Here is a 25,723-nt window from a genome sequence, read left to right on the forward strand (position 1 = left end):
GGCCGCTCGGGTTATCGCTTCTCGGCCTTTTGGCTAAGATCAAGTGTAGTATCTGTTCTTATCAGTTTAATATCTGATACGTCCCCTATCTGGGGACCATATATTAAATGGATTTTTAGAACAGGGAGATGGAAATAGAGCTTGCTCTGTCCACTCCACGCATTGACCTGGTATTGCAGTATTTCCAGGACCGGTGCACCCTTCCCTTATGTGTTGACTAAAATCAGATTCCAAAAGTGTTTTTTCTCTTTGCCATTGTTTCTGTCTTTCTGAAGGGATCTCCCCTTTTAATCCCATTATTTCAACACCTGTTGGACAATGCATTTGTACAGTCATGTGTGATAATGAGCTCATTTATTAAATGCAATTAATGAATACATTGCCACCTCTTGTTGTGTGTGTGTGTGTGTGTGTCTTCTGTGTTTCTGTGTTTCCGGCATTTCACATTGGAACAGCTCATTCACCTTCCTTGTCTTCTCTCCGCCCTCCCTCCCTCCCTCCTAGGTAAGTTAAAGAGCTGCACCTGAGCCAGCCACTGATTGATGCAGCACCACAGTCAAATAGTGGAGTGGAGTGGAGTAGGGGAACAGCAAACAGCCATTAAAGCAGCCAGCCGCCTACCCGCCACAATGGACCTACCTGTGTACACTAGGTGGATGTGATGGAATGTACTGTCGTCCCTACATTTCAAGAAGAAGTAAGAATTGCAGTTGCAACAAACCCTTGCTTGCCTACAAAGAGAGCAGCAATTTGGATTTGTTACTATGTTACCTGGAAGAATAACAAACTGTGCAAGGATGGAGGTTGTAGGAGCAAAGAGAAGTTGTCTGTAAAGTTGGTGGATGCCTATTTTCCATTTTGCAGTCCCTTGTCTCCCTCTTGTGGCCTCCTGGAGGCAAATAAATGTGCAAAAAAAAGACAGCCTGGCGGCCGGCTGTTGCAGTGTTGCCCTCTCAGGCAACACTGAGTGACTGACTGAGCCTCACAGTCTTATATAAAGTTCAGACGGAACTTTGCACGTGTCATAGTGGAGCCCTCAGGATTCCAGAGCCAGCTTTCTGACATCATAATGGGGCCTGCCTCAGAGATAAAAGCCTGGGCCCAGGCAGTGTTGTTCAGTGCTGCTCAGCAGGCAGCACAGGACTGGATTAAAGCTGATACAAGGTGTGAAGGAACAAGGGGTGGCTGTGGGCATGCACTTGCTGCCGCTGCCAGTGTTTATCTGCATGGCAGGAGGGCATTTGGGCGTTGCCAGGAAGGCGTTTTTATGTAGATTCCTCCTCTTTCAGCACTGCATTGTGGTGCAAGCAAAAGAAGCAAATCCTGTCTGGCTTCCTCTCCGGCCTTTATTCACCTCCCGCTTAGTAGCTGTAAATGTGTGTGAGCCTGCAGGGCCCCATGGAATTGCCTAGGAGTAGGCTGAATCGCTGCAAGGGGTGAACAGCAGTATGGGACAGGCTCGGGCAAGGCAAGGGCCGCTCGGGTTATCGCTTCTCGGCCTTTTGGCTAAGATCAAGTGTAGTATCTGTTCTTATCAGTCCTTGTAAGGATAGATAGCTCGGAGAACCACTGGGGGCTATAAACACTAGCTTAGCGATCCAAGAGCGTTCCAGACGAAGCCGGCGACGAACTGCGGAGAAGAACCAGCGAAGACGACGATCCAGAAGGGAGAAGCCGCCATCGGGGAAGAAGCTCCGGGAGATCGCTGCCGGGAAGAAGAAGGAGAACTGCGACAGAGACCTTCGGAGAAGAGCCGCTGCTGAAGGGGATCTTTGAAGAAGCTCGGCCGCAGAAGAAGCTCGACGAGGAACCGCTGCGGAAGAAATTTCGTGGAAGAACCTCGGCCAGCAAGGAGAAGATTTGCATAGCTCCGCCCCCTTCGGGAAAGAGCTATCGAAGATCCTCCCCAAGCGACAGGAACAGCTGGAAGAAGCCATGGCCTCAACCAGCAACCCTGCCACCCAGAAGAAGAAGGCTGATGGACCAGGTGAGCCGGCCCAGGCCAGGACATCTCCTCCTGAAGCCTCCTCAAGCCAACAGGCCACCAGGAAGCCGAACCAGGCTGCTCCAACCCTGGAGCCCTGGATGAAGCAGACGGTGGCCCTGAAGCTGAAGGAGGTGGACGGGAGAGTGCCGGACATGACGGAAGAAGTGTTCTGCCAGAAGATGCTCCTGGACCAGGGCTTCGCTAAGCCGGAGACCATCAGCATCCAGGCCTTCATGACCGGGATGTTCTTCGTGACCTTCGCTTCGATCAACATCTGCAGAAGGTACTGGGAGATGGTGAAAGCGGCGAGGCCTGAATCCCCTTTCTCTCGCTTTGTGGGCAACTGCCCTGTCCAAAGAGAGGAAAGGCGGGTGACGGTCTCAATGCGGAACCCACACACCCCCGGCAAAGACATCACCACGCTCCTGAAGCGGTTCTGCACAGTGGTGAGGGAACCCACCCACATCCTGAACGGACTCGGCTTCTGGACTGGCAAGTGGTCGGTAATCGTCCGACTGAACAAGGATTCCAGCGCGGAAGACGGCCTCCAACACCTGCCCCAGTCATTCTCGCTGGGCAACTCCTACGGCCTCATCTACTACCCGGACATGCCGCAGATCTGCAGGAGATGCAGCAAGAAGGGTCATTCGGTGAAGGACTGCAAGGAGGACGCCTGCAAGAACTGCCGGGTAACAGGACACGAGACCAAAGACTGCCCGAAACGGACAATGTGCAACCTCTGCGGACAAGCAGCCCACTCCTACAAGGACTGCCCGAAGAGGGATCGATCCTGGGCAACTGTAGCGGCGAAAGCTCCGGCCAGAGGGAACCCCGCCCCAGCCAGAGCTCCAGCGGCGCAGAAGACCGGGAATAAGAAGGATGGTAAGAAGACGACAGTCCCTCCCCCCCGTCTCCCGGCCCCCCCTCGCCCTACCCTTCCCACCCTCCCTCGCCCGGCCCTCCCCACCCCCCCGTCCCCAACCCCTGTCACCCCCACTGAGGCTCTCACCTTCTCCTACCCACCCATCTCAGTGGTCCTGTCACCTGCACCTCTCCCAACCCAGCCTCCCTTCTCCCCAGCTCCAGCAGCACTAACATCTTCCCCTCCAGCTGCTGGAGTCCTCTCCCTGGAGGATTTTCCCCCTCTTGTCTCCTCAGGTGCCATCCAGAGGAAGAGAAAGGTGAGGGACAGCCCAGCTGCTGAGTCCTCAAAGCGACAAGTCGTGGAAATCTGCGAAGATTCCCTTGCGCAGCAGGAGGAAATGGAGCAGATGGTGGAGGAACTCGTGTCTGAACCTGAGGTCATCGACTTCACAACAGACATCCAGGTGGCTACAATCCTGGAACAGTTTTTGTCAGAGGGCCTGCTGGATCTTTCGGACCCGCCAGGAGAGGAGGATCCGCCCGACCGGACTGGTAACTAAGGTGTATCGTTTGCACTAACCTTCTTTATTCTCCCCCATGGCTGCTAAACTTAACATCTTTAGCCTCAATGTGAGGAGTGTTAGAGATAGGACTAGATGTCAGATGGTGCTAACTTTTCTTTCCAAGCAGTCGAGTGATGTATTTATGCTGCAGGAATGTACTCTCCCCTCTTCCAGGTCATACCATCATCTGGCCAGGCAGTGGACCCATGGCCCGTCCTACTGGTCTGGTGGGGGCGACTGTAAGTCTGCAGGGGTTGCCATCCTGATCAGGGGAAGCGTATTTACTGTTGACTCTGTCCAGGAGCTCGCCTGCGGCCGCTTGTTGGTCGTAGACGGTTCCTGGGCAGGAGAGCCGATTAGGCTCATCAACGTGTACGCTCCCCCTATGAAGGCTGAGCGCCTGGAACTATTCCAGACCCTGCGGACCCAGCTCGCCACCACTAGGGCAGTGGTGATGGCCGGGGACTTCAACTGCCCCATCGAAGAGGATGGACGAAGTTCCGGCACTTCAATCAAACTGGATGTCAGTTCCAAACTGCTTATCGAGATGGTAACCGAAGCATCCTTGCAGGACGTTGTGGGCTCCATGGGGATTGGCTCTGTGAACTATTCATGGAGCCGACCCGATGGCTCACTTCGTTCTCGGATTGACTTTGTGTTCACCTCCCGGGCAGTCAAGCAGCATGGGCACTCCATGGTCCCCTGCTTCTTCTCTGACCACAGGGCCATTCTCTTCCAGGGTGCCATCGGCCACGGTTTTCCTCCCGGCCCTGGCTCCTGGAAGCTGAATTGTGCCCTGCTGGAAAGAGAGGAGGTACTGGCGGAACTTAGAGACGCCTATATTGTTTGGAGGAATGATAAAGTTTTCTTTGACAAAACCTGTGACTGGTGGGAATATGTTAAAGTTGAATTTCGTTGTTTCTTTCAGGCAAAAAGTCGTCAACAGGCGTGTGAGAGGAAGAGAGACTTCAGAGAGATGCAGCGTCAGCTGCGATCCCTGCAAGACCTCCTTCAATGCGGCTGGGACGTCAGGAAGGAGCTGGAGGAAGCCAAAAAGGGCCTGAAAAGGCACTTTGAGGAGGAATCCAAGCGAATTGTCTTTCGTTCCAAGGTGGAGAACCTGGAGAAGGGTGAGAAATGTAACTCGTTCTTTTTCAGGAAACTCCATGCCGGCCACACGCCCCTGAAGGAACTTCGAGATGAGACCGGAAACATGCATTCTGGGAAGAAGGAGGTGATGGGAGTCGTCACAGACTACTACCGAAGCCTCTACTCCCGGAAAACCACTGACCCCGAAGCCGCCGATAAATTCCTGTCTTCCTGTCAGGTATCACTAATCATCTTGATCCTGCAGGTACGGAGGCTATGGATGTACCCCTGACGGTGGAGGAACTGCTCTCTGCCGCTAAATCCTTCAGACCCGGCAGGACCCCGGGCAGTGATGGTCTCCCAGCAGAGCTCTATGTAGCGCTGGGGGACTTGATCAGTCCGGACCTGCTGGAGCTCTATGAGGAGATGGTGGTGGAGGGTAGAATGCCACCGTCCTTGAGAGAAGGCATGATCACGATCTTGTATAAGCGGAAGGGGGAGAGATGTGACCTGAAAAACTGGCGTCCCATCTCTCTCCTGAACGTGGACTACAAGATCCTCGCTAAAGTATTGGCCAACAGACTGAAGGTTGTCATCGGACAGATCATCGGATCGGACCAAACCTGCGGCATTCCTGGCCGTAGGGTGGCCGACAGTCTTGCCCTGGTGAGGGACACGGTGCATTACATGCAAAGCCGCCGTACACACGCGGCCCTGGTCAGTCTGGATCAGGAGAAGGCTTTTGACCGGGTCTCTCACGAATTCATGGGTAAGGCTCTGCGTAGGCTGCGGCTTGGCAGGTTGTTCTGTTTGTATGTTAACCTGATGTATTGCGACATTTACAGCTCGGTGCTGGTGAACGGCTGGAAGACTGACCCCTTTCCTGTATCGTCGGGGGTTAGACAAGGCTGTCCTCTTTCACCTCTCCTTTTTGTTTGTGTTATAGAGCTCTTCGCAGAGGCTATCCGGCAGAATGGAGAGATCAGAGGGATCACCGCACCAGGTCCAGGACACTTCGAGGTCAAATGCTCGCTGTACATGGACGACGTGACCGTCTTCTGCGCTGACCAGAGTTCGGTGACTGCACTCGTCCAGACCTGTGAGGAGTTCGGACGCGCTTCAGGGGCAAAAGTCAACTGCGGGAAGTCGGAAGCCATGCTCTTCGGAAAGTGGTACCTGCCTTCTCCTGCCTCCTTCCCGTTTACTATCAAGCCGGACTTCATCAAAATTCTGGGAGTCTGGTTCGGTAAGGAAGGTGCAGCCCTAAAGTCGTGGGAAGAACGCTTGGCCAAAGTCAACCAAAGGATCGGACTGTGGAGCCTCAGACAACTCACTATTGAGGGCAAAGCAATGGTCCTGCGTAACGAAGTCTTGCCTGTGCTACAATACACTGCACAGGCATGGCCCCCTCTTGCCACCGTCTCGAGGGCCATTACCAGGACTGTGTTTCGCTTCATCTGGGGCTCGAAAATGGACAGAGTAAAGCGGACTGTTATGTACAAGGAGCCCCGCAAAGGTGGGAAGGGTATACCCGACATTCCCACTCTGCTGCGGATCGCTTTTGTATGTGACTGTGTTCGTAGGACTCTGAGGACAGCAAACGGCTCTGCGGGCAAGGCCATGTCCCGCTACTTCCTCCTTCCCCTCTGGCGAGGTTTTGGCTGGGACAAGTGGGACAGCTCCTTCCCTTACAACTGGCACGCTCCCTGGTTCTACGGAGATGTCGTCCGGTTCGTGAGGGAGCATCAACTGGAGGGTCTTAAGCCCGACTTGTGGAAACCTAAGACGATCCACAAGCACATCAGAGCAAAGGACTCACTGGAGTCTGTTCCAGGGCTTCATGCCGACACGTTGGAGACTGTTTGGACTAACGTGTCATCTGGCAGGTTGACCAACGGGCACAAGGACATTTCATGGATGGCCATCCAGGGAGGACTGCCTCTTAGGTCATTCATGCATGCCCGCAACCTGTGCAAGACCCGGTACTGCCCCAGGTGCCCCTTCACGGAGGAAACATCTTTGCACATTTTCTGGCAGTGCCCCTTTGCACAGGGTCTGTTGAAAGCCTTGGAACATGAACTCAAGGACTCAGTACCCAGGAACAGACTGTCGTACCGCTCGGTACTTTATGGACTATTTCCTGGGAATACCACGGATGGAGCAATCCAGGAAGCCTGGCGCCTTATGAACTGCTTTAAGGACGCTATATGGTTTGCCAGGAACCGTCTGATTTTGCGGAGAGAGAGTGTGTCCGTCCAGGACTGCCGCAGGCTGATCCACAGCCTGCTCAGAGACTATTCCACCTGGGACAGCCCGGACGTCGATGAGGAAGAGGACTGATACTCCCCTTCCCCCCACTCTCCCTTCTTGTGTGTTGTCTTTCAATAAAGCTTCGGGCCTGTGATTTCCCCCTTCCCTATCCCCTCCTACCCACTCCCCTATCCCATCACTTGTCTGTAATGCTTTGTTGTTTGGCTTTAGTGAATGCAAGAATGTTAGTGTAGCATGTGGTGTAATGTATAGCATAGGCTAGCCTGTACTGTGTATTATACTGTCATGTTATGTTTGACGACTGTTATTATTTATTATTTGCTGCTTCATGGCTTGCGCTGCGTCGCAGTAATGTTTGTATGATGACGATTGATTGTCAATAAAGCATTTTTCAATCAAAAAATCTGTTCTTATCAGTTTAATATCTGATACGTCCCCTATCTGGGGACCATATATTAAATGGATTTTTAGAACAGGGAGATGGAAATAGAGCTTGCTCTGTCCACTCCACGCATTGACCTGGTATTGCAGTATTTCCAGGACCGGTGCACCCTTCCCTTATGTGTTGACTAAAATCAGATTCCAAAAGTGTTTTTTCTCTTTGCCATTGTTTCTGTCTTTCTGAAGGGATCTCCCCTTTTAATCCCATTATTTCAACACCTGTTGGACAATGCATTTGTACAGTCATGTGTGATAATGAGCTCATTTATTAAATGCAATTAATGAATACATTGCCACCTCTTGTTGTGTGTGTGTGTGTGTGTGTGTCTTCTGTGTTTCTGTGTTTCCGGCATTTCACATTGGAACAGCTCATTCACCTTCCTTGTCTTCTCTCCGCCCTCCCTCCCTCCCTCCTAGGTAAGTTAAAGAGCTGCACCTGAGCCAGCCACTGATTGATGCAGCACCACAGTCAAATAGTGGAGTGGAGTGGAGTAGGGGAACAGCAAACAGCCATTAAAGCAGCCAGCCGCCTACCCGCCACAATGGACCTACCTGTGTACACTAGGTGGATGTGATGGAATGTACTGTCGTCCCTACATTTCAAGAAGAAGTAAGAATTGCAGTTGCAACAAACCCTTGCTTGCCTACAAAGAGAGCAGCAATTTGGATTTGTTACTATGTTACCTGGAAGAATAACAAACTGTGCAAGGATGGAGGTTGTAGGAGCAAAGAGAAGTTGTCTGTAAAGTTGGTGGATGCCTATTTTCCATTTTGCAGTCCCTTGTCTCCCTCTTGTGGCCTCCTGGAGGCAAATAAATGTGCAAAAAAAAGACAGCCTGGCGGCCGGCTGTTGCAGTGTTGCCCTCTCAGGCAACACTGAGTGACTGACTGAGCCTCACAGTCTTATATAAAGTTCAGACGGAACTTTGCACGTGTCATAGTGGAGCCCTCAGGATTCCAGAGCCAGCTTTCTGACATCATAATGGGGCCTGCCTCAGAGATAAAAGCCTGGGCCCAGGCAGTGTTGTTCAGTGCTGCTCAGCAGGCAGCACAGGACTGGATTAAAGCTGATACAAGGTGTGAAGGAACAAGGGGTGGCTGTGGGCATGCACTTGCTGCCGCTGCCAGTGTTTATCTGCATGGCAGGAGGGCATTTGGGCGTTGCCAGGAAGGCGTTTTTATGTAGATTCCTCCTCTTTCAGCACTGCATTGTGGTGCAAGCAAAAGAAGCAAATCCTGTCTGGCTTCCTCTCCGGCCTTTATTCACCTCCCGCTTAGTAGCTGTAAATGTGTGTGAGCCTGCAGGGCCCCATGGAATTGCCTAGGAGTAGGCTGAATCGCTGCAAGGGGTGAACAGCAGTATGGGACAGGCTCGGGCAAGGCAAGGGCCGCTCGGGTTATCGCTTCTCGGCCTTTTGGCTAAGATCAAGTGTAGTATCTGTTCTTATCAGTCCTTGTAAGGATAGATAGCTCGGAGAACCACTGGGGGCTATAAACACTAGCTTAGCGATCCAAGAGCGTTCCAGACGAAGCCGGCGACGAACTGCGGAGAAGAACCAGCGAAGACGACGATCCAGAAGGGAGAAGCCGCCATCGAGGAAGAAGCTCCGGGAGATCGCTGCCGGGAAGAAGAAGGAGAACTTCGGAGAAGAGCCGCTGCTGAAGGGGATCTTCGAAGAAGCTCGGCCGCAGAAGAAGAAGCTCGACGAGGAACCGCTGCGGAAGAAATTTCGTGGAAGAACCTCGGCCAGCAAGGAGAAGATTTGCATAGCTCCGCCCCCTTCGGGAAAGAGCTATCGAAGATCCTCCCCAAGCGACAGGAACAGCTGGAAGAAGCCATGGCCTCAACCAGCAACCCTGCCACCCAGAAGGAGAAGGCAGATGGACCAGGTGAGCCGGCACAGGCCAGGACATCTCCTCCTGAAGCCTCCTCAAGCCAACAGGCCACCAGGAAGCCGAACCAGGCTGCTCCAACCCTGGAGCCCTGGATGAAGCAGACGGTGGCCCTGAAGCTCAAGGAGGTGGACGGGAGAGTGCCGGACATGACGGAAGAAGTGTTCTGCCAGAAGATGCTCCTGGATCAGGGCTTCGCTAAGCCGGAGACCATCAGTATCCAGGCCTTCATGACCGGGATGTTCTTCGTGACCTTCGCTTCGATCAACATCTGCAGAAGGTACTGGGAGATGGTGAAAGCGGCGAGGCCTGAATCCCCTTTCTCTCGCTTTGTGGGCAACTGCCCTGTCCAAAGAGAGGAAAGGCGGGTGACGGTCTCAATGCGGAACCCACACACCCCCGGCAAAGACATCACCACGCTCCTGAAGCGGTTCTGCACAGTGGTGAGGGAACCCACCCACATCCTGAACGGACTCGGCTTCTGGACTGGCAAGTGGTCGGTAATCGTCCGACTGAACAAGGATTCGAGCGCGGAAGACGGCCTCCAGCACCTGCCCCAGTCATTCTCGCTGGGCAACTCCTACGGCCTCATCTACTACCCGGACATGCCGCAGATCTGCAGGAGATGCAGCAAGAAGGGTCATTCGGTGAAGGACTGCAAGGAGGACGCCTGCAAGAACTGCCGGGTAACAGGACACGAGACCAAAGACTGCCCGAAACGGACAATGTGCAACCTCTGCGGACAAGCAGCCCACTCTTACAAGGACTGCCCGAAGAGGGATCGATCCTGGGCAACTGTAGCAGCGAAAGCTCCAGCCAGAGGGAACCCCGCCCCAGCCAGAGCTCCAGCGGCACAGAAGACCGGGAAAAAGAAGGATGGTAAGAAGACGACAGTCCCTCCCCCCCCTCTCCCGGCCCTCCCTCGCCCTACCCTTCCCACCCTCCCTCGCCCGGCCCTCCCCACCCCCCCGTCCCCAACCCCTGTCACCCCCACTGAGGCTCTCACCTTCTCCTACCCACCCATCTCAGTGGTCCTGTCACCTGCACCTCTCCCAACCCAGCCTCCCTTCTCCCCAGCTCCAGCAGCACTAACATCTTCCCCTCCAGCTGCTGGAGTCCTCTCCCTGGAGGATTTTCCCCCTCTTGTCTCCTCAGGTGCCATCCAGAGGAAGAGAAAGGTGAGGGACAGCCCAGCTGCTGAGTCCTCAAAGAGACAAGTCGTGGAAATCTGCGAAGATTCCCTTGCGCAGCAGGAGGAAATGGAGCAGATGGTGGAGGAACTCGTGTCTGAACCTGAGGTCATCGACTTCACAACAGACATCCAGGTGGCTACAATCCTGGAACAATTTTTGTCAGAGGGCCTGCTGGATCTTTCGGACCCGCCAGGCGAGGAGGATCCGCCCGACCGGACTGGTAACTAAGGTGTATCGTTTGCACTAACCTTCTTTATTCTCCCCCATGGCTGCTAAACTTAACATCTTTGGCCTCAATGTGAGGAGTGTTAGAGATAGGACTAGATGTCAGATGGTGCTAACTTTTCTTTCCAAGCAGTCGAGTGATGTATTTATGCTGCAGGAATGTACTCTCCCCTCTTCCAGGTCATACCATCATCTGGCCAGGCAGTGGACCCATGGCCCGTCCTACTGGTCTGGTGGGGGCGACTGTAAGTCTGCAGGGGTTGCCATCCTGATTAGGGGAAGCGTATTTACTGTTGACTCTGTCCAGGAGCTCGTCTGCGGCCGCTTGTTGGTCGTAGACGGTTCCTGGGCGGGAGAGCCGATTAGGCTCATCAACGTGTACGCTCCCCCTATGAAGGCTGAGCGCCTGGAACTATTCCAGACCCTGCGGACCCAGCTCGCCACCACTAGGGCAGTGGTGATGGCCGGGGACTTCAACTGCCCCATCGAAGAGGATGGACGAAGTTCCGGCACTTCAATCAAGCTGGATGTCAGTTCCAAACTGCTTATCGAGATGGTAACCGAAGCATCCTTGCAGGACGTTGTGGGCTCCATGGGGATCGGCTCTGTGAACTATTCATGGAGCCGACCCGATGGCTCACTTCGTTCTCGGATTGACTTTGTGTTCACCTCCCGGGCAGTCAAGCAGCATGGGCACTCCATGATCCCCTGCTTCTTCTCTGACCACAGGGCCATTCTCTTCCAGGGTGCCATCGGCCACGGTTTTCCTCCCGGCCCTGGCTCCTGGAAGCTGAACTGTGCCCTGCTGGAAAGAGAGGAGGTACTGGCGGAGCTTAGAGACGCCTATATTGTTTGGAGGAATGATAAAGTTTTCTTTGACAAAACCTGTGACTGGTGGGAATATGTTAAAGTTGAATTTCGTTGTTTCTTTCAGGCAAAAAGTCGCCAACAGGCGTGTGAGAGGAAGAGAGACTTCAGAGAGATGCAGCGTCAGCTGCGATCCCTGCAAGACCTCCTTCAATGCGGCTGGGATGTCAGGAAGGAGCTGGAGGAAGCCAAAAAGGGCCTGAAAAGGCACTTTGAGGAGGAATCCAAGCGAATTGTCTTTCGTTCCAAGGTGGAGAACCTGGAGAAGGGTGAGAAATGTAACTCGTTCTTTTTCAGGAAACTCCATGCCGGCCACACGCCCCTGAAGGAACTCCGAGATGAGACCGGAAACATGCATTCTGGGAAGAAGGAGGTGATGGGAGTCGTCACAGACTACTACCGAAGCCTCTACTCCCGGAAAACCACTGACCCCGAAGCCGCCGATAAATTCCTGTCAGGTATCACTAATCATCTTGACCCTGCAGGTACGGAGGCTATGGATGTACCCCTGACGGTGGAGGAACTGCTCTCTGCCGCTAAATCCTTCAGACCCGGCAGGACCCCGGGCAGTGATGGTCTCCCAGCAGAGCTCTATGTAGCGCTGGGGGACTTGATCTGTCCGGACCTGCTGGAGCTCTATGAGGAGATGGTGGTGGAGGGTAGAATGCCACCGTCCTTGAGAGAAGGCATGATCACGATCTTGTATAAGCGGAAGGGGGAGAGATGTGACCTGAAAAACTGGCGTCCCATCTCTCTCCTGAACGTGGACTACAAGATCCTCGCCAAAGTATTGACCAACAGACTGAAGGTTGTCATCGGACAGATCATCGGATCGGACCAAACCTGCGGCATTCCTGGCCGTAGGGTGGCCGACAGTCTTGCCCTGGTGAGGGACACGGTGCATTACATGCAAAGCCGCCGTACACACGCGGCCCTGGTCAGTCTGGATCAGGAGAAGGCTTTTGACCGGGTCTCTCACGAATTCATGGGTAAGGCTCTGCGTAGGCTGCGGCTTGGCAGGTTGTTCTGTTTGTATGTTAACCTGATGTATTGCGACATTTACAGCTCGGTGCTGGTGAACGGCTGGAAGACTGACCCCTTTCCTGTATCGTCGGGGGTTAGACAAGGCTGTCCTCTTTCACCTCTCCTTTTTGTTTGTGTTATAGAGCTCTTCGCAGAGGCTATCCGGCAGAATGGAGAGATCAGAGGGATCACCGCACCAGGTCCAGGACACTTCGAGGTCAAATGCTCGCTGTACATGGACGACGTGACCGTCTTCTGCGCTGACCAGAGTTCGGTGACTGCACTCGTCCAGACCTGTGAGGAGTTCGGACGCGCTTCAGGGGCAAAAGTCAACTGCGGGAAGTCGGAAGCCATGCTCTTCGGAAAGTGGTACCTGCCTTCTCCTGCCTCCTTCCCGTTTACTATCAAGCCGGACTTCATCAAAATTCTGGGAGTCTGGTTCGGTAAGGAAGGTGCAGCCCTAAAGTCGTGGGAAGAACGCTTGGCCAAAGTCAACCAAAGGATCGGACTGTGGAGCCTCAGACAACTCACTATTGAGGGCAAAGCAATGGTCCTGCGTAACGAAGTCTTGCCTGTGCTACAATACACTGCACAGGCATGGCCCCCTCTTGCCACCGTCTCGAGGGCCATTACCAGGACTGTGTTTCGCTTCATCTGGGGCTCGAAAATGGACAGAGTAAAGCGGACTGTTATGTACAAGGAGCCCCGCAAAGGTGGGAAGGGTATACCCGACATTCCCACTCTGCTGCGGATCGCTTTTGTATGTGACTGTGTTCGTAGGACTCTGAGGACAGCAAACGGCTCTGCGGGCAAGGCCATGTCCCGCTACTTCCTCCTTCCCCTCTGGCGAGGTTTTGGCTGGGACAAGTGGGACAGCTCCTTCCCTTACAACTGGCACGCTCCCTGGTTCTACGGAGATGTCGTCCGGTTTGTGAGGGAGCATCAACTGGAGGGTCTTAAGCCCGACTTGTGGAAACCTAAGACGATCCACAAGCACATCAGAGCAAAGGACTCACTGGAGTTTGTTCCAGGGCTTCATGCCGACACGTTGGAGACTGTTTGGACTAACGTGTCATCTGGCAGGTTGACCAACGGGCACAAGGACATTTCATGGATGGCCATCCAGGGAGGACTGCCTCTTAGGTCATTCATGCATGCCCGCAACCTGTGCAAGACCCGGTACTGCCCCAGGTGCCCCTTCACGGAGGAAACATCTTTGCACATTTTCTGGCAGTGCCCCTTTGCACAGGGTCTGTTGAAAGCCTTGGAACACGAACTCAAGGACTCAGTTCCCAGGAACAGACTGTCGTACCGCTCGGTACTTTATGGACTATTTCCTGGGAATACCACGGATGGAGCAATCCAGGAAGCCTGGCGCCTTATGAACTGTTTTAAGGACGCTATATGGTTCGCCAGGAATCGTCTGATTTTGCGGAGAGAGAGTGTGTCCGTCCAGGACTGCCGCAGGCTGATCCACAGCCTGCTCAGAGACTATTCCACCTGGGACAGCCCGGACGTCGATGAGGAAGAGGACTGATACTCCCCTTCCCCCCACTCTCCCTTCTTGTGTGTTGTCTTTCAATAAAGCTTCGGGCCTGTGATTTCCCCCTTCCCTATCCCCTCCTACCCACTCCCCTATCCCATCACTTGTCTGTAATGCTTTGTTGTTTGGCGTTAGTGAATGCAAGAATGTTAGTGTAGCATGTGGTGTAATGTATAGCATAGGCTAGCCTGTACTGTGTATTATACTGTCATGTTATGTTTGACGACTGTTATTATTTATTATTTGCTGCTTCATGGCTTGCGCTGCGTCGCAGTAATGTTTGTATGATGACGATTGATTGTCAATAAAGCAATTTTCAATCAAAAAATCTGTTCTTATCAGTTTAATATCTGATACGTCCCCTATCTGGGGACCATATATTAAATGGATTTTTAGAACAGGGAGATGGAAATAGAGCTTGCTCTGTCCACTCCACGCATTGACCTGGTATTGCAGTATTTCCAGGACCGGTGCACCCTTCCCTTATGTGTTGACTAAAATCAGATTCCAAAAGTGTTTTTTCTCTTTGCCATTGTTTCTGTCTTTCTGAAGGGATCTCCCCTTTTAATCCCATTATTTCAACACCTGTTGGACAATGCATTTGTACAGTCATGTGTGATAATGAGCTCATTTATTAAATGCAATTAATGAATACATTGCCACCTCTTGTTGTGTGTGTGTGTGTGTGTGTCTTCTGTGTTTCTGTGTTTCCGGCATTTCACATTGGAACAGCTCATTCACCTTCCTTGTCTTCTCTCCGCCCTCCCTCCCTCCCTCCTAGGTAAGTTAAAGAGCTGCACCTGAGCCAGCCACTGATTGATGCAGCACCACAGTCAAATAGTGGAGTGGAGTGGAGTAGGGGAACAGCAAACAGCCATTAAAGCAGCCAGCCGCCTACCCGCCACAATGGACCTACCTGTGTACACTAGGTGGATGTGATGGAATGTACTGTCGTCCCTACATTTCAAGAAGAAGTAAGAATTGCAGTTGCAACAAACCCTTGCTTGCCTACAAAGAGAGCAGCAATTTGGATTTGTTACTATGTTACCTGGAAGAATAACAAACTGTGCAAGGATGGAGGTTGTAGGAGCAAAGAGAAGTTGTCTGTAAAGTTGGTGGATGCCTATTTTCCATTTTGCAGTCCCTTGTCTCCCTCTTGTGGCCTCCTGGAGGCAAATAAATGTGCAAAAAAAAGACAGCCTGGCGGCCGGCTGTTGCAGTGTTGCCCTCTCAGGCAACACTGAGTGACTGACTGAGCCTCACAGTCTTATATAAAGTTCAGACGGAACTTTGCACGTGTCATAGTGGAGCCCTCAGGATTCCAGAGCCAGCTTTCTGACATCATAATGGGGCCTGCCTCAGAGATAAAAGCCTGGGCCCAGGCAGTGTTGTTCAGTGCTGCTCAGCAGGCAGCACAGGACTGGATTAAAGCTGATACAAGGTGTGAAGGAACAAGGGGTGGCTGTGGGCATGCACTTGCTGCCGCTGCCAGTGTTTATCTGCATGGCAGGAGGGCATTTGGGCGTTGCCAGGAAGGCGTTTTTATGTAGATTCCTCCTCTTTCAGCACTGCATTGTGGTGCAAGCAAAAGAAGCAAATCCTGTCTGGCTTCCTCTCCGGCCTTTATTCACCTCCCGCTTAGTAGCTGTAAATGTGTGTGAGCCTGCAGGGCCCCATGGAATTGCCTAGGAGTAGGCTGAATCGCTGCAAGGGGTGAACAGCAGTATGGGACAGGCTCGGGCAAGGCAAGGGCCGCTCGGGTTATCGCTTCTCGGCCTTTTGGCTAAGATCAAGTGTAGTATCTGTTCTTATCAGTTTAATATCTGATACGTCCCCTATCTGGGGACCATATATTAAATGGATTTTTAGAACAGGGAGATGGAAATAGAGCTTGCTCTGTCCACTCCACGCATTGACCTGGTATTGCAGTATTTCCAGGACCGGTGCACCCTTCCCTTATGTGTTGACTAAAATCAGATTCCAAAAGTGTTTTTTCTCTTTGCCATTGTTTCTGTCTTTCTGAAGGGATCTCCCCTTTTAATCCCATTATTTCAACACCTGTTGGACAATGCATTTGTACAGTCATGTGTGATAATGAGCTCATTTATTAAATGCAATTAATGAATACATTGCCACCTCTTGTTGTGTGTGTGTGTGTGTGTGTGTGTGTGTGTGTCTTCTGTGTTTCTGTGTTTCCGGCATTTCACATTGGAACAGCTCATTCACCTTCCTTGTCTTCTCTCCGCCCTCCCTCCCTCCCTCCTAGGTAAGTTAAAGAGCTGCACCTGAGCCAGCCACTGATTGATGCAGCACCACAGTCAAATAGTGGAGTGGAGTGGAGTAGGGGAACAGCAAACAGCCATTAAAGCAGCCAGCCGCCTACCCGCCACAATGGACCTACCTGTGTACACTAGGTGGATGTGATGGAATGTACTGTCGTCCCTACATTTCAAGAAGAAGTAAGAATTGCAGTTGCAACAAACCCTTGCTTGCCTACAAAGAGAGCAGCAATTTGGATTTGTTACTATGTTACCTGGAAGAATAACAAACTGTGCAAGGATGGAGGTTGTAGGAGCAAAGAGAAGTTGTCTGTAAAGTTGGTGGATGCCTATTTTCCATTTTGCAGTCCCTTGTCTCCCTCTTGTGGCCTCCTGGAGGCAAATAAATGTGCAAAAAAAAGACAGCCTGGCGGCCGGCTGTTGCAGTGTTGCCCTCTCAGGCAACACTGAGTGACTGACTGAGCCTCACAGTCTTATATAAAGTTCAGACGGAACTTTGCACGTGTCATAGTGGAGCCCTCAGGATTCCAGAGCCAGCTTTCTGACATCATAATGGGGCCTGCCTCAGAGATAAAAGCCTGGGCCCAGGCAGTGTTGTTCAGTGCTGCTCAGCAGGCAGCACAGGACTGGATTAAAGCTGATACAAGGTGTGAAGGAACAAGGGGTGGCTGTGGGCATGCACTTGCTGCCGCTGCCAGTGTTTATCTGCATGGCAGGAGGGCATTTGGGCGTTGCCAGGAAGGCGTTTTTATGTAGATTCCTCCTCTTTCAGCACTGCATTGTGGTGCAAGCAAAAGAAGCAAATCCTGTCTGGCTTCCTCTCCGGCCTTTATTCACCTCCCGCTTAGTAGCTGTAAATGTGTGTGAGCCTGCAGGGCCCCATGGAATTGCCTAGGAGTAGGCTGAATCGCTGCAAGGGGTGAACAGCAGTATGGGACAGGCTCGGGCAAGGCAAGGGCCGCTCGGGTTATCGCTTCTCGGCCTTTTGGCTAAGATCAAGTGTAGTATCTGTTCTTATCAGTTTAATATCTGATACGTCCCCTATCTGGGGACCATATATTAAATGGATTTTTAGAACAGGGAGATGGAAATAGAGCTTGCTCTGTCCACTCCACGCATTGACCTGGTATTGCAGTATTTCCAGGACCGGTGCACCCTTCCCTTATGTGTTGACTAAAATCAGATTCCAAAAGTGTTTTTTCTCTTTGCCATTGTTTCTGTCTTTCTGAAGGGATCTCCCCTTTTAATCCCATTATTTCAACACCTGTTGGACAATGCATTTGTACAGTCATGTGTGATAATGAGCTCATTTATTAAATGCAATTAATGAATACATTGCCACCTCTTGTTGTGTGTGTGTGTGTGTGTGTCTTCTGTGTTTCTGTGTTTCCGGCATTTCACATTGGAACAGCTCATTCACCTTCCTTGTCTTCTCTCCGCCCTCCCTCCCTCCCTCCTAGGTAAGTTAAAGAGCTGCACCTGAGCCAGCCACTGATTGATGCAGCACCACAGTCAAATAGTGGAGTGGAGTGGAGTAGGGGAACAGCAAACAGCCATTAAAGCAGCCAGCCGCCTACCCGCCACAATGGACCTACCTGTGTACACTAGGTGGATGTGATGGAATGTACTGTCGTCCCTACATTTCAAGAAGAAGTAAGAATTGCAGTTGCAACAAACCCTTGCTTGCCTACAAAGAGAGCAGCAATTTGGATTTGTTACTATGTTACCTGGAAGAATAACAAACTGTGCAAGGATGGAGGTTGTAGGAGCAAAGAGAAGTTGTCTGTAAAGTTGGTGGATGCCTATTTTCCATTTTGCAGTCCCTTGTCTCCCTCTTGTGGCCTCCTGGAGGCAAATAAATGTGCAAAAAAAAGACAGCCTGGCGGCCGGCTGTTGCAGTGTTGCCCTCTCAGGCAACACTGAGTGACTGACTGAGCCTCACAGTCTTATATAAAGTTCAGACGGAACTTTGCACGTGTCATAGTGGAGCCCTCAGGATTCCAGAGCCAGCTTTCTGACATCATAATGGGGCCTGCCTCAGAGATAAAAGCCTGGGCCCAGGCAGTGTTGTTCAGTGCTGCTCAGCAGGCAGCACAGGACTGGATTAAAGCTGATACAAGGTGTGAAGGAACAAGGGGTGGCTGTGGGCATGCACTTGCTGCCGCTGCCAGTGTTTATCTGCATGGCAGGAGGGCATTTGGGCGTTGCCAGGAAGGCGTTTTTATGTAGATTCCTCCTCTTTCAGCACTGCATTGTGGTGCAAGCAAAAGAAGCAAATCCTGTCTGGCTTCCTCTCCGGCCTTTATTCACCTCCCGCTTAGTAGCTGTAAATGTGTGTGAGCCTGCAGGGCCCCATGGAATTGCCTAGGAGTAGGCTGAATCGCTGCAAGGGGTGAACAGCAGTATGGGACAGGCTCGGGCAAGGCAAGGGCCGCTCGGGTTATCGCTTCTCGGCCTTTTGGCTAAGATCAAGTGTAGTATCTGTTCTTATCAGTTTAATATCTGATACGTCCCCTATCTGGGGACCATATATTAAATGGATTTTTAGAACAGGGAGATGGAAATAGAGCTTGCTCTGTCCACTCCACGCATTGACCTGGTATTGCAGTATTTCCAGGACCGGTGCACCCTTCCCTTATGTGTTGACTAAAATCAGATTCCAAAAGTGTTTTTTCTCTTTGCCATTGTTTCTGTCTTTCTGAAGGGATCTCCCCTTTTAATCCCATTATTTCAACACCTGTTGGACAATGCATTTGTACAGTCATGTGTGATAATGAGCTCATTTATTAAATGCAATTAATGAATACATTGCCACCTCTTGTTGTGTGTGTGTGTGTGTGTGTCTTCTGTGTTTCTGTGTTTCCGGCATTTCACATTGGAACAGCTCATTCACCTTCCTTGTCTTCTCTCCGCCCTCCCTCCCTCCCTCCTAGGTAAGTTAAAGAGCTGCACCTGAGCCAGCCACTGATTGATGCAGCACCACAGTCAAATAGTGGAGTGGAGTGGAGTAGGGGAACAGCAAACAGCCATTAAAGCAGCCAGCCGCCTACCCGCCACAATGGACCTACCTGTGTACACTAGGTGGATGTGATGGAATGTACTGTCGTCCCTACATTTCAAGAAGAAGTAAGAATTGCAGTTGCAACAAACCCTTGCTTGCCTACAAAGAGAGCAGCAATTTGGATTTGTTACTATGTTACCTGGAAGAATAACAAACTGTGCAAGGATGGAGGTTGTAGGAGCAAAGAGAAGTTGTCTGTAAAGTTGGTGGATGCCTATTTTCCATTTTGCAGTCCCTTGTCTCCCTCTTGTGGCCTCCTGGAGGCAAATAAATGTGCAAAAAAAAGACAGCCTGGCGGCCGGCTGTTGCAGTGTTGCCCTCTCAGGCAACACTGAGTGACTGACTGAGCCTCACAGTCTTATATAAAGTTCAGACGGAACTTTGCACGTGTCATAGTGGAGCCCTCAGGATTCCAGAGCCAGCTTTCTGACATCATAATGGGGCCTGCCTCAGAGATAAAAGCCTGGGCCCAGGCAGTGTTGTTCAGTGCTGCTCAGCAGGCAGCACAGGACTGGATTAAAGCTGATACAAGGTGTGAAGGAACAAGGGGTGGCTGTGGGCATGCACTTGCTGCCGCTGCCAGTGTTTATCTGCATGGCAGGAGGGCATTTGGGCGTTGCCAGGAAGGCGTTTTTATGTAGATTCCTCCTCTTTCAGCACTGCATTGTGGTGCAAGCAAAAGAAGCAAATCCTGTCTGGCTTCCTCTCCGGCCTTTATTCACCTCCCGCTTAGTAGCTGTAAATGTGTGTGAGCCTGCAGGGCCCCATGGAATTGCCTAGGAGTAGGCTGAATCGCTGCAAGGGGTGAACAGCAGTATGGGACAGGCTCGGGCAAGGCAAGGGCCGCTCGGGTTATCGCTTCTCGGCCTTTTGGCTAAGATCAAGTGTAGTACCTGCTCAAGCTGAGGTTAGTAATCATCCCTGCCGGTGGTACGTGGGCCATCGTAGGGGGATGACAGAACGCCGAGGTGAGGGCAGGGAACCACAACGGTCATCGCTCTGGTGTACGCATTTGGTTTAAAGGTACCATTTGTAGGTGACCAGGCGACCGCCGGATCGAGGTCATTAGGCCGGGTAGTTTGGAAGCCCGAGTTGCTATGTGCCCCAGGGCTGGTGACCCTGGGGTGCCCTAACTCACTGGGGGTGGGATCCCACTGAGTGAAGGCACACTTGCACGCACTCTCTTTCACGCTATATGAGCACACACCTTTATTCTCCCGGCCTTCTGGCTGGGAGATGAGGAATTTTTTTATACCTGGCGGATGTCCAGGCTGTATCACAGCGCACATCCACTTATTTAATTTTGTTTTTCACTGTGTGTTTGTCACGTTTGTCACAAGGATTTTGGGATGCGGTGCCCTTTTGGGACCCTCCTGAGGTCTAGGGGGAAAATGTGTGGCCTTCTGGTTCCTTTTTCCCCTGCAACCCGGCCTCCCTTCTTCGGAGGGGAGGTGCAACTAGGATGCAGGCTCCTAGGTGGACACTGGGGTGGCAGCCCAGGTAGAAGCCTAGGAGTGTGTTTGGGTCTCCCTAAGCTTCGGCGAGGGGGGACCATCGATCCTTGATCCTCTAGGCCTATGGTTTGGAGGGTCAGGGAATGGTTATGCGGGGCCTCTCTCTTTTAAGAGAAGGGCTGCGATAGACCGCATCCTTGTGCACTTTTTGTGTGGCACCTCTGCACTTTTTATGCACTTGGGTGATAGAAAGCACGACTCGGGCTTTCAATAAAAAGAAAATCTGTTCTTATCAGTTTAATATCTGATACGTCCCCTATCTGGGGACCATATATTAAATGGATTTTTAGAACAGGGAGATGGAAATAGAGCTTGCTCTGTCCACTCCACGCATTGACCTGGTATTGCAGTATTTCCAGGACCGGTGCACCCTTCCCTTATGTGTTGACTAAAATCAGATTCCAAAAGTGTTTTTTCTCTTTGCCATTGTTTCTGTCTTTCTGAAGGGATCTCCCCTTTTAATCCCATTATTTCAACACCTGTTGGACAATGCATTTGTACAGTCATGTGTGATAATGAGCTCATTTATTAAATGCAATTAATGAATACATTGCCACCTCTTGTTGTGTGTGTGTGTGTGTGTGTCTTCTGTGTTTCTGTGTTTCCGGCATTTCACATTGGAACAGCTCATTCACCTTCCTTGTCTTCTCTCCGCCCTCCCTCCCTCCCTCCTAGGTAAGTTAAAGAGCTGCACCTGAGCCAGCCACTGATTGATGCAGCACCACAGTCAAATAGTGGAGTGGAGTGGAGTAGGGGAACAGCAAACAGCCATTAAAGCAGCCAGCCGCCTACCCGCCACAATGGACCTACCTGTGTACACTAGGTGGATGTGATGGAATGTACTGTCGTCCCTACATTTCAAGAAGAAGTAAGAATTGCAGTTGCAACAAACCCTTGCTTGCCTACAAAGAGAGCAGCAATTTGGATTTGTTACTATGTTACCTGGAAGAATAACAAACTGTGCAAGGATGGAGGTTGTAGGAGCAAAGAGAAGTTGTCTGTAAAGTTGGTGGATGCCTATTTTCCATTTTGCAGTCCCTTGTCTCCCTCTTGTGGCCTCCTGGAGGCAAATAAATGTGCAAAAAAAAGACAGCCTGGCGGCCGGCTGTTGCAGTGTTGCCCTCTCAGGCAACACTGAGTGACTGACTGAGCCTCACAGTCTTATATAAAGTTCAGACGGAACTTTGCACGTGTCATAGTGGAGCCCTCAGGATTCCAGAGCCAGCTTTCTGACATCATAATGGGGCCTGCCTCAGAGATAAAAGCCTGGGCCCAGGCAGTGTTGTTCAGTGCTGCTCAGCAGGCAGCACAGGACTGGATTAAAGCTGATACAAGGTGTGAAGGAACAAGGGGTGGCTGTGGGCATGCACTTGCTGCCGCTGCCAGTGTTTATCTGCATGGCAGGAGGGCATTTGGGCGTTGCCAGGAAGGCGTTTTTATGTAGATTCCTCCTCTTTCAGCACTGCATTGTGGTGCAAGCAAAAGAAGCAAATCCTGTCTGGCTTCCTCTCCGGCCTTTATTCACCTCCCGCTTAGTAGCTGTAAATGTGTGTGAGCCTGCAGGGCCCCATGGAATTGCCTAGGAGTAGGCTGAATCGCTGCAAGGGGTGAACAGCAGTATGGGACAGGCTCGGGCAAGGCAAGGGCCGCTCGGGTTATCGCTTCTCGGCCTTTTGGCTAAGATCAAGTGTAGTACCTGCTCAAGCTGAGGTTAGTAATCATCCCTGCCGGTGGTACGTGGGCCATCGTAGGGGGATGACAGAACGCCGAGGTGAGGGCAGGGAACCACAACGGTCATCGCTCTGGTGTACGCATTTGGTTTAAAGGTACCATTTGTAGGTGACCAGGCGACCGCCGGATCGAGGTCATTAGGCCGGGTAGTTTGGAAGCCCGAGTTGCTATGTGCCCCAGGGCTGGTGACCCTGGGGTGCCCTAACTCACTGGGGGTGGGATCCCACTGAGTGAAGGCACACTTGCACGCACTCTCTTTCACGCTATATGAGCACACACCTTTATTCTCCCGGCCTTCTGGCTGGGAGATGAGGAATTTTTTTATACCTGGCGGATGTCCAGGCTGTATCACAGCGCACATCCACTTATTTAATTTTGTTTTTCACTGTGTGTTTGTCACGTTTGTCACAAGGATTTTGGGATGCGGTGCCCTTTTGGGACCCTCCTGAGGTCTAGGGGGAAAATGTGTGGCCTTCTGGTTCCTTTTTCCCCTGCAACCCGGCCTCCCTTCTTCGGAGGGGAGGTGCAACTAGGATGCAGGCTCCTAGGTGGACACTGGGGTGGCAGCCCAGGTAGAAGCCTAGGAGTGTGTTTGGGTCTCCCTAAGCTTCGGCGAGGGGGGACCATCGATCCTTGATCCTCTAGGCCTATGGTTTGGAGGGTCAGGGAATGGTTATGCGGGGCCTCTCTCTTTTAAGAGAAGGGCTGCGATAGACCGCATCCTTGTGCACTTTTTGTGTGGCACCTCTGCACTTTTTATGCACTTGGGTGATAGAAAGCACGACTCGGGCTTTCAATAAAAAGAAAATCTGTTCTTATCAGTTTAATATCTGATACGTCCCCTATCTGGGGACCATATATTAAATGGATTTTTAGAACAGGGAGATGGAAATAGAGCTTGCTCTGTCCACTCCACGCATTGACCTGGTATTGCAGTATTTCCAGGACCGGTGCACCCTTCCCTTATGTGTTGACTAAAATCAGATTCCAAAAGTGTTTTTTCTCTTTGCCATTGTTTCTGTCTTTCTGAAGGGATCTCCCCTTTTAATCCCATTATTTCAACACCTGTTGGACAATGCATTTGTACAGTCATGTGTGATAATGAGCTCATTTATTAAATGCAATTAATGAATACATTGCCACCTCTTGTTGTGTGTGTGTGTGTGTGTGTCTTCTGTGTTTCTGTGTTTCCGGCATTTCACATTGGAACAGCTCATTCACCTTCCTTGTCTTCTCTCCGCCCTCCCTCCCTCCCTCCTAGGTAAGTTAAAGAGCTGCACCTGAGCCAGCCACTGATTGATGCAGCACCACAGTCAAATAGTGGAGTGGAGTGGAGTAGGGGAACAGCAAACAGCCATTAAAGCAGCCAGCCGCCTACCCGCCACAATGGACCTACCTGTGTACACTAGGTGGATGTGATGGAATGTACTGTCGTCCCTACATTTCAAGAAGAAGTAAGAATTGCAGTTGCAACAAACCCTTGCTTGCCTACAAAGAGAGCAGCAATTTGGATTTGTTACTATGTTACCTGGAAGAATAACAAACTGTGCAAGGATGGAGGTTGTAGGAGCAAAGAGAAGTTGTCTGTAAAGTTGGTGGATGCCTATTTTCCATTTTGCAGTCCCTTGTCTCCCTCTTGTGGCCTCCTGGAGGCAAATAAATGTGCAAAAAAAAGACAGCCTGGCGGCCGGCTGTTGCAGTGTTGCCCTCTCAGGCAACACTGAGTGACTGACTGAGCCTCACAGTCTTATATAAAGTTCAGACGGAACTTTGCACGTGTCATAGTGGAGCCCTCAGGATTCCAGAGCCAGCTTTCTGACATCATAATGGGGCCTGCCTCAGAGATAAAAGCCTGGGCCCAGGCAGTGTTGTTCAGTGCTGCTCAGCAGGCAGCACAGGACTGGATTAAAGCTGATACAAGGTGTGAAGGAACAAGGGGTGGCTGTGGGCATGCACTTGCTGCCGCTGCCAGTGTTTATCTGCATGGCAGGAGGGCATTTGGGCGTTGCCAGGAAGGCGTTTTTATGTAGATTCCTCCTCTTTCAGCACTGCATTGTGGTGCAAGCAAAAGAAGCAAATCCTGTCTGGCTTCCTCTCCGGCCTTTATTCACCTCCCGCTTAGTAGCTGTAAATGTGTGTGAGCCTGCAGGGCCCCATGGAATTGCCTAGGAGTAGGCTGAATCGCTGCAAGGGGTGAACAGCAGTATGGGACAGGCTCGGGCAAGGCAAGGGCCGCTCGGGTTATCGCTTCTCGGCCTTTTGGCTAAGATCAAGTGTAGTATCTGTTCTTATCAGTTTAATATCTGATACGTCCCCTATCTGGGGACCATATATTAAATGGATTTTTAGAACAGGGAGATGGAAATAGAGCTTGCTCTGTCCACTCCACGCATTGACCTGGTATTGCAGTATTTCCAGGACCGGTGCACCCTTCCCTTATGTGTTGACTAAAATCAGATTCCAAAAGTGTTTTTTCTCTTTGCCATTGTTTCTGTCTTTCTGAAGGGATCTCCCCTTTTAATCCCATTATTTCAACACCTGTTGGACAATGCATTTGTACAGTCATGTGTGATAATGAGCTCATTTATTAAATGCAATTAATGAATACATTGCCACCTCTTGTTGTGTGTGTGTGTGTGTGTGTCTTCTGTGTTTCTGTGTTTCCGGCATTTCACATTGGAACAGCTCATTCACCTTCCTTGTCTTCTCTCCGCCCTCCCTCCCTCCCTCCTAGGTAAGTTAAAGAGCTGCACCTGAGCCAGCCACTGATTGATGCAGCACCACAGTCAAATAGTGGAGTGGAGTAGGGGAACAGCAAACAGCCATTAAAGCAGCCAGCCGCCTACCCGCCACAATGGACCTACCTGTGTACACTAGGTGGATGTGATGGAATGTACTGTCGTCCCTACATTTCAAGAAGAAGTAAGAATTGCAGTTGCAACAAACCCTTGCTTGCCTACAAAGAGAGCAGCAATTTGGATTTGTTACTATGTTACCTGGAAGAATAACAAACTGTGCAAGGATGGAGGTTGTAGGAGCAAAGAGAAGTTGTCTGTAAAGTTGGTGGATGCCTATTTTCCATTTTGCAGTCCCTTGTCTCCCTCTTGTGGCCTCCTGGAGGCAAATAAATGTGCAAAAAAAAGACAGCCTGGCGGCCGGCTGTTGCAGTGTTGCCCTCT

General features: G+C 51.3%; 6 non-coding genes and 7 pseudogenes across 6 annotated transcripts; all 13 read left to right on the forward strand.

Moving 5' to 3' along the window:
• The first annotated feature begins 13 nt into the window (after window positions 1–13).
• Window positions 14–204, forward strand: LOC142720173 (U2 spliceosomal RNA). Its single transcript, XR_012872983.1, has one exon. It is a non-coding gene; the product is annotated as a U2 spliceosomal RNA (small nuclear RNA).
• Window positions 205–1,486: 1,282 nt separating this feature from the next.
• Window positions 1,487–1,588, forward strand: LOC142720146 (U2 spliceosomal RNA; annotated as a pseudogene).
• A 5,567-nt stretch (window positions 1,589–7,155) lies between these two features.
• LOC142720117 (U2 spliceosomal RNA) lies at window positions 7,156–7,330 on the forward strand (annotated as a pseudogene).
• A 1,284-nt stretch (window positions 7,331–8,614) lies between these two features.
• LOC142720147 (U2 spliceosomal RNA) lies at window positions 8,615–8,716 on the forward strand (annotated as a pseudogene).
• A 5,536-nt stretch (window positions 8,717–14,252) lies between these two features.
• LOC142720123 (U2 spliceosomal RNA) lies at window positions 14,253–14,440 on the forward strand. The gene has a single exon (XR_012872956.1). It is a non-coding gene; the product is annotated as a U2 spliceosomal RNA (small nuclear RNA).
• A 1,282-nt stretch (window positions 14,441–15,722) lies between these two features.
• Window positions 15,723–15,913, forward strand: LOC142720175 (U2 spliceosomal RNA). The gene has a single exon (XR_012872984.1). It is a non-coding gene; the product is annotated as a U2 spliceosomal RNA (small nuclear RNA).
• Window positions 15,914–17,207: 1,294 nt separating this feature from the next.
• Window positions 17,208–17,398, forward strand: LOC142720176 (U2 spliceosomal RNA). Its single transcript, XR_012872985.1, has one exon. It is a non-coding gene; the product is annotated as a U2 spliceosomal RNA (small nuclear RNA).
• A 1,282-nt stretch (window positions 17,399–18,680) lies between these two features.
• Window positions 18,681–18,871, forward strand: LOC142720177 (U2 spliceosomal RNA). The gene has a single exon (XR_012872986.1). It is a non-coding gene; the product is annotated as a U2 spliceosomal RNA (small nuclear RNA).
• Window positions 18,872–20,153: 1,282 nt separating this feature from the next.
• On the forward strand, window positions 20,154–20,223 carry LOC142720156 (U2 spliceosomal RNA; annotated as a pseudogene).
• A 790-nt stretch (window positions 20,224–21,013) lies between these two features.
• Window positions 21,014–21,188, forward strand: LOC142720136 (U2 spliceosomal RNA; annotated as a pseudogene).
• Window positions 21,189–22,470: 1,282 nt separating this feature from the next.
• Window positions 22,471–22,540, forward strand: LOC142720158 (U2 spliceosomal RNA; annotated as a pseudogene).
• A 790-nt stretch (window positions 22,541–23,330) lies between these two features.
• Window positions 23,331–23,505, forward strand: LOC142720137 (U2 spliceosomal RNA; annotated as a pseudogene).
• A 1,282-nt stretch (window positions 23,506–24,787) lies between these two features.
• On the forward strand, window positions 24,788–24,978 carry LOC142720178 (U2 spliceosomal RNA). Its single transcript, XR_012872987.1, has one exon. It is a non-coding gene; the product is annotated as a U2 spliceosomal RNA (small nuclear RNA).
• The last annotated feature ends 745 nt before the right edge of the window (window positions 24,979–25,723 follow it).

The sequence above is a fragment of the Rhinoderma darwinii genome, unplaced genomic scaffold (assembly GCF_050947455.1).
Source record: "Rhinoderma darwinii isolate aRhiDar2 unplaced genomic scaffold, aRhiDar2.hap1 Scaffold_491, whole genome shotgun sequence".
Lineage (NCBI taxonomy): Eukaryota > Metazoa > Chordata > Amphibia > Anura > Rhinodermatidae > Rhinoderma > Rhinoderma darwinii.